The following is a 7,673-nucleotide window of genomic DNA, read 5'->3' as shown; positions in this document are numbered from 1 at the left end:
AAGATTATCAATCTATCAACCAAGATATTAGTCAATTTCAAATGGACTTAACGTGCCTGTTATTGGGGGATTTTAATCCAGTAAGGAGACCACTTTAATAAAGACACTAAATATGTCTTTTTTTTTAAAAATGTTTACATGTGTCATGATATTATTGGACATCTTTATTAAACCAGTTAATAATTTATTTTTTAATAAACTAGAACAAAATCGGTTTACTATAGCAACAATAATAAACCCAATTGCCTGCATTATAATTATTAGACGCAATTTGATCCGATTGATTTACATAATCTGAACCGAATCATATTTAAATTTTTTGATAAAAAGACAAATATATATAACTTTTGTTTTGCGGATATTTAAATCCCTAAAAATATAAAATTACAATTAAATCCCTAGAAAAAACCCAACCTTAGCCCCTTGTCCCTGCGCAAGCCCAAACTCAAGTCCAACCTCTCACTAATCCCTCAAGTTGACCCGAAAAAGAAAAAAACCTAGCCCTAGCATCTCCTTTCTCACTGAAACTCGAGCTCCTCATCTCTTTGCTCACTGGCTCTTGTAATCTCAAGCTCAATCCCTCTCTCGTCTCTGGTCTCGCACCCAAGCTCCTCGTCACTTCTGTGTCTTCAATCGTCACCGTCTCGCACTCAGTCGCGCTTGCACGCCTTCCCTGAGCTCGTCGTCATTGGCGTCAAAAGTAGCCGGTCCCGAGAGTTTTGACTCTTAACATCTGAGTTTTGACTCTCTCTATCAGAATTTGCACCTTCCTTTCTTGTTTTTTTTCACTTGAATTTCCTCGGCCAATGTTCAACCAGCAGCACGCTAAGACCAATGAAGATTGTCCCAAGAGAGCTACCACCAAGTGCTATCAGCATCACAGATAACCACTGCATCCCTTCACTATGTGGCAAGATCACCCATATTGCTATAACATAACCACTTGCCATAAATGCAATAGCCACCCACATAACCTTGTGAGCTATACTCAGTAGTCTCATATGTGGTTTCTTCTTAAAAGGAATGATGCTAACAAGAACAATAACTATAGATAGAGAAGTGAATAGTGCTATGTTGTTGCTTATTGCAAAGACCTTAAAAGCTATTGTATTACTCGCCAGACTTCCCCTTCATTGGTCCTTCTTGGTATACACCACCAGGAGGAGCAATACCAGCAGCAAAAGTCACAGTTGTAATGAAAACAGCAACTAATATGATGGTGTTTCTTGCATTCAGTAATGCCTCTTTGTGCATCTCCATGTGCTTACTCCTTTTAGCATAATAAAGTTAGTTCAGATTTTCCATTTTCTTTTGGCTCTGATGCTTATGTTTCCCTGAACTTTTTGGGGACAAGTATTATGGCTTGTAGGTAGCAATATCAAGTCTGTCGCTTACTTGAGGCTGCTGGGGCGATTTAGAGTCTGCGCTTTTGCTAAGTTCCGGTGGGCTTGTGCATTCAATAGATAGAATTTCATGTGACATTTCCAATTCATTAGAAATGTACCTTCTTGAGAGCAAAAGCCTAGAAGCTATAGGTAATAGAAAATTGGCTCTGTCTCCTTTGAGTGCGGGAGAGGAAGATTGGATGCTCCTTTTACCACCGGCTCTGATAAATGTGGCTTGCAATTGCCTATTTTCTGCAGTGTCCTTAGCCTTCTCAAGGATGTCAAGTGCTGTGAACCCTTCGCTGTTCCGAGTATTAATGTCCAGCTTTGTCTTGCTGATCAAGAAATTCTAAATTAATCATAAAACTATAAGCACAATCCACAGCTATAGTTTGTCATTCAAATTCAATATAAATTTGATTGGCTATGACATATAATAACAAGGTTTTCAAATCATTGACACATATCAATGGATGTAATAGAATTCCAAATTTGATCACAAATTGAATTTTACCATCACCTTGTGGCGCCCTCCGAAAACTGCAAGAGGCAAGACACTGTTGCCATATCTATCTTAGCAGTGCAATTGGTTTGTGCCATTAGATACTTTCACCAAGTATTCCAATACATTGGTTATAGACTTTTAAAAGCCTCAAACATGTTCAAGGAAAATTCTTGTGGAGTTGTCTCTCAAAGTGTCAAGTTTATTCAACAAAAGAAACTTCTTGGTATGACTTTGAGTGTGAAAGTAAAACTTCACATTCTTTTTATTCATTTATCAAGTGCATTATAAAATTGAGCATGCTTTATTAAGTTTTATATCATTCAATGTTAATATTGAACTTTAGTCCTAAAGAAACCTCAAAAACTAAATCCATAGGCATATAATTATTGGAATCATTATAAGAGGCACTTTGATGATTTAGTAGTTGACCTGAGACTTAACATAATGGCTGAACAAACAATAATACATTTCAAAATTTTTCATCCAATTTCTCTGGATATAAATTGACTCCAAATACAATACACTTAAACCAAGATTTTGTGTTCTATTCATAATTCGTAAGCATCTTAGTCTTTGCTACTTTTCCTTCTCAGCACCTAAACCATATGTAATCTAAAAAAAATAATTGGTTTCCAGGAATCTTCAGTGCAATTTACTCACACTTTGTTGTGCAGTTTTTGATAAGAATTAACAACAGCATGATTTTTTGGGCTTACCAGGTCCAAAGGTTCATGAATTATAATTTAAGCACAACATAATAATCCAACACTATTATGTAACAATACTCTAAACACAAGAAATGAGTTTTGTAGTCTTCCTTCGCTGATGGTAGTTATTTACACTTTTTCGGCACATGAATAGTAGAAAATATAAGGAAAAAAACTGTCGCAAAAATGCTGTTTTGTTAAAGTATATCACAAACCCAAAAATGAAATGTCCTAGCAACAAATAAAAGATTAGCATAAAAACAAAGATGCCCCAAATTTAAATCCTAAAGAACTTGGCTATCCCATTAGGTGGTGGTACCAGGTCTCTGCATGACGTAGGCGGTGGTGGCGACGGCACATCGTCCCTTCCGGCTGTAGTCACTATCCGCTCCCCTGAGGGTGTACGCACCCCTAGCAACCGCCACATCGACAGTCATAACTCACGACAGCTGTGAACGTGCCACTAGCACTAGCCATAACGAGTCTATCTGTAAACGACAGCGGGAATTCCACTGGTAACCCAAATAAAGTGGAGCGGTGATTGCTGCGCTGATTAAGAAACCCATCACACTCACTAAAAACTTGTCTTTCGAAGAAACTTCGATGGAAACATAGAAGTACTGGCTAACTGGAGGGTGGAAATAGATCGACAGATCGTTCAAAACCGATATAATAAAATCAGAAAGCATGTTTCTCCCTGTAAGACAAAAATATTCTCAATACATATGACACAGCAAAATCGAAAAAATTAAAAAAAATCAAATTCTCAGCAAACAAGTTTAGAATTCAACTCAAATGTGATGCAAATTCAAGCCAATAATAATAAAAATTCAATTCTAAAGCCTATTATAAAACTACATAATTCTACTTTAACTTCTAAATCCATCATCCCTCGAAAACCCGATTATAAAATTTCTAAATTCACACATTACTTAAAAAATCCATTGGATGATTAAAATTACCAGCAAAATGCACGGATGATATTTATATGTTGTTGTTATATGAGAAGCAGATGAATCAGAAGCTATTTCTAACTCCCAAAAATAAAACGACAAGTCCCAACCGAAGGATCTCTAGAAGTAACCACACCATGATCATCAAACCTTGAAGCAGAAATTGATAAATTAAAACCAAGTTATGGAGAAGAACTGTAACATACTAAGAGGAATTGTGGCGAAAGGGGAACGAGACGACTGCAAGCGGAACAAAGGCGTAGGACTGACTGCAAGACGGTGACGAGATAGGGAGCGACGAAGATAAATCCCGGGACCTGCTGCGTTTGCCGCCAGCAACAACGAGGGCAGGAATGGTGCACGATCGCCACTGAGTGCTAGACCGAAGATAGTGAGAGATACCGGAGCCAAGAGAGCAACGATGAGCTTGAGTGCAACACCGAAGACAGTGAGAGAGACCAGAGCCGAGAAAGGGAGATATCTTGGGCGGGAGAGCACGCAGTGAGCCACAGAGCTCGAGTTTGACGTTGAAGAAGGAGACTTAGGATTGCTGAATAAAGTTGTCTTGCAAGTTAAAAGAAAGAAAAAAAAAGCATTATCCAATCCGATTACGTAAATAGGCCAGATTGAACTGAATCTGATAGTTATGGTCTGGATCATTAAATTTATTGATGTTGTTATAAAAAATCAATTCTTTTGTTTTGTTTTGTTTTGAATCTTTCAATTATTAAACCAATTTATTAAATACATCCAGTCATAGTTTGACATTTAAGCATCCTTCAAAAAAGTGTTTTAAAACAACTTTATCAGAGTATCCACCATCCAGTAATTTTGATTTTAAACAAAATACAATCACAATAGCAAAAAGAAAGGATTTATTTATCACAAATAAGATTACCGGAAAAACGAGGCAAGAATAACCGATGTTCTTCTCATATTGTTCTATGGGTTACCTGAAACTATAGGTCGATCTCGGATGAGATCTTCTGTACTGGTCGGCGCTGTTGTGTCCGACTTGATGATGGTGGTCGGAGCTGCCGTGTCCGACTTGTTGGACTTCGTGGTGGTGCTGATCCTTTGTTACTGGAGGGTGGTGGTACCTGCAAAGGACTCCGATGCTTAAGTTAGCAAGGGTATTAAGCAGGTTTTTAGTAGAATCAGAGTATGAGATATACCTGGGTGCTCCAGTGTATTTATAATGTCGTAGAGTGACCTTTTCTGGAGATAAGATAGTTATCTTATCTTATCTTTGAGTGGATTTATCTTTATCTTGGGGGAACCGCCCTTGTCTCTCTAGGCTTGGGCTGCCTTTGGACTTGGGTCGTATTCCTCTGCTTGGGCCCTTTTTGGGCTTTCCTGGTGATTTAGCCGATCTCTTTGAGAGGAGATCGGGTAGTCTGGACCTGAAGAGGTCGGTTGACTCAGCCCGGGTCGTACAGCTCGACCCTGGGCATGAACAGTGCCCCTGCTTGAGTGCGGTCTTTCCTTTTAAGGTCGAGTCCTTTAGACTTCAAATTTTTCAGAGAAGCCAAGCTCAAGCATTTCTGTTGGTCTTCGTTTGTAGAACTTCCCATTAGTGGCTTTAAATGCGGAACGTTTCTCTCTTTATAGCACGCGTTTTGCACTTTCTTGGGAACGTGCGAGGGTTTTAAAAACCCATTAACTCCCCCCTTCGTCGTTTCCTTTTCTCATTTTTGAATTTTTCAAAGAGCCTCTCTCTTCCATTTCTCTTCTACTTGCTTACTGCAACTTCTCTTTTCTCCTTACTCCCTCTGTTTCTATGCTTCTGTGCTTTCCTTTTCCTTACTCGAGAAGACAATCGTTAGTGTGGCTTCGGTTGTTGCTTCAGTCTCTTGATTGCTTCATCACTCCCTCTTCGCTGCAGGTTGGTTTTCTGTCTTCCTCTCTTTCTTTCACGCTATTTCTTTTTATAATTTCGTTTGGTCATGAGAAGTTTTGTTCTTGCTTGAATTCATGTTGGAAAGTTTGAATCTTTCTTGGCATTTTGTTGTTGCAGTGTGTACTCTGAGAGTTTCTGTGATATGCACCATTCTAGGGTTTCTTTATTTTTATATACCCCTGTTCATACCCTGGGTCAAGCTGTCCGACCCGGGATGTTTAGCGACAAGCCGACCGACCTCTTGGAAGGTTGGCCCATTACCGACCTCTTCACAAAGAGCTCGGCCAAATCGCCATAAGAGGCCCAAACAGGCCCAAACGAAGGAACACAGCCCAATCTAAAGACAGTTAATGCCTAGAAAGATGAAGGCGGTTCCCTTGAAGATAAGCTGACCTCACCCAAAGATAAGATAAGATAAGATAACTAACTTATCTTATCTAAAAAGGTCACTATCACACCATTATAAATACACTGGAGCACCTAAGCATAACTCATACTCTGATTCTACTAAAAACCTGTTTAATACCCATGCTAACTTAAGCATCGGAGTCTCTTGGAGGTACCACCACCCTCCGGTGACAAAGGATCAGCAGTGCAGCCAGTCCAACAAGTCGGACACGACAGCTCCGGCCGCCACCCACCAGTTGGACACGTCATCTCTGACCAGTACAGAAGATCTCATCCGAGATCGACCTACAGTTTCAGGTAACCCTCGGAACATTGGCGCCGTTGCCGGGGAACCTGGAAGTCATCCCATCACCATGGCGGACGACCATGACAATGATCACAACTCTGGTTTGGTGGACAGAATGCCAAACAAAGACACGGACGCCACCTCCAAAGACACACCTCAAAATGGGGGAGATAAGCAACCCCCAAACACAGAAATTTTGGAAGCTATCCGTAAGCAACAGAATCGCCTTAAACAGCTGGCATAAGAAGCTGAGAGAAACCTCCAGAGAGAAACTAGGTGACGACGAGAGCTAGAGGACAAGCTCCTAAAGCTCGAGGCTGATCTCAAAGCCAAAACCATTCAACCCAGTCACAATGACGACTCCCACAAGATTCCTTCACCAAGGAGATCATGAAAGCTAAAGTCCCAAAGGACTTCAAAGCTCCCAACATGACCCCGTACGACGGCACATTGAATCCAAGCCATCATCTCAGCAATTTCAGAAGCATAATGTATCTCACTGATACCTCGAACGCCATTCGATGCAAAGCCTTCCTGACTACCGTAATGAAGTCTGACACATAGAATGTCCGAGCTGATGCATTTTTAAAACCAGCCAGCACCAACAACTCGGACAAAATCGGGGAAAATGAAGTCCGACACATAGAATGCCCGAGCTGATGCATTTTCAAAACTAGCCAACACCAAACCAGGGGGCAATAACAGAAGCCTCATCCAAGATACATTACAAGACCACAACAAGTCGATCTCGAAGGCGGTATAAGGAATGTACTCAGGGGCAGTCACAGTAACACGCATTAAAACTATGAAATCTAGCCAATCAGACATGCTGTCCGGGATCTTAGTAGATATCTCAAAGATATAGGTCGACTATGAGGTTACTACCAAACAACTTGGGCAAATAAGAAAACAACTGGGACAATAATAGCAAAATATCAAGTGACAGACGTGGCAGTAAAAGGGAAACCCCAGGACTCACACGAAAGTCCAGGGGCACCCTTTGGAGGCAACAACAGGGCAAGAACACAGAAAAAAGAAGTCGACAATCTATACCCAAACAATCCGAACACCTCTCAAACAAAAGGTCAAAACAAAAGCTAGAAATTTTGTACAAAAGGAGTCAGGCAATGATGAAAAGAAACAGGAACAGCAACAAAACCCTAAGCAAAGCACACATTCTTCTCAAAGGCGAATGACAAAAGAAAAGTGACAACAAACGATCAAAGATGCAAACTTTTCACAGAAAGAACCAAAGTTCTTCAGAGCAAATACAAAGTCAAAGCTTTACATCAAAAGCATGCCAACTTCCCTATATCCCCATCTGAAGAGCTCCCACAAGTCCTATGGGCATATCGGACAACCCCACACTCCACTACAAAGGAATCACCCTTCCGATTAGCTTACGGAATGGAGGCAATGATCCCAGTGGAGGTCAAAGAAGGATCGCCCAGAGTGATCCACAACAGTGAAGAGGCCAACTCCCAACTTCAAAAGGAAGAACTCGACCTACTTCCAGAAACCCAAGAACG

General features: G+C 40.6%; 1 pseudogene; it reads right to left on the bottom strand.

Annotated features, from left to right (window-relative positions):
- Positions 1–650: 650 nt before the first annotated feature.
- LOC107613824 (uncharacterized) lies at positions 651–3,034 on the bottom strand (annotated as a pseudogene).
- Positions 3,035–7,673: the final 4,639 nt, after the last annotated feature.

The sequence above is a fragment of the Arachis ipaensis genome, chromosome B1 (genome assembly GCF_059453495.1).
Source record: "Arachis ipaensis isolate K30076 ecotype BB chromosome B1, ASM5945349v1, whole genome shotgun sequence".
Lineage (NCBI taxonomy): Eukaryota > Viridiplantae > Streptophyta > Magnoliopsida > Fabales > Fabaceae > Arachis > Arachis ipaensis.
Note: the sequence above shows the minus strand (reverse complement) of the source record. Positions and strands in the feature narration are given on the sequence as shown.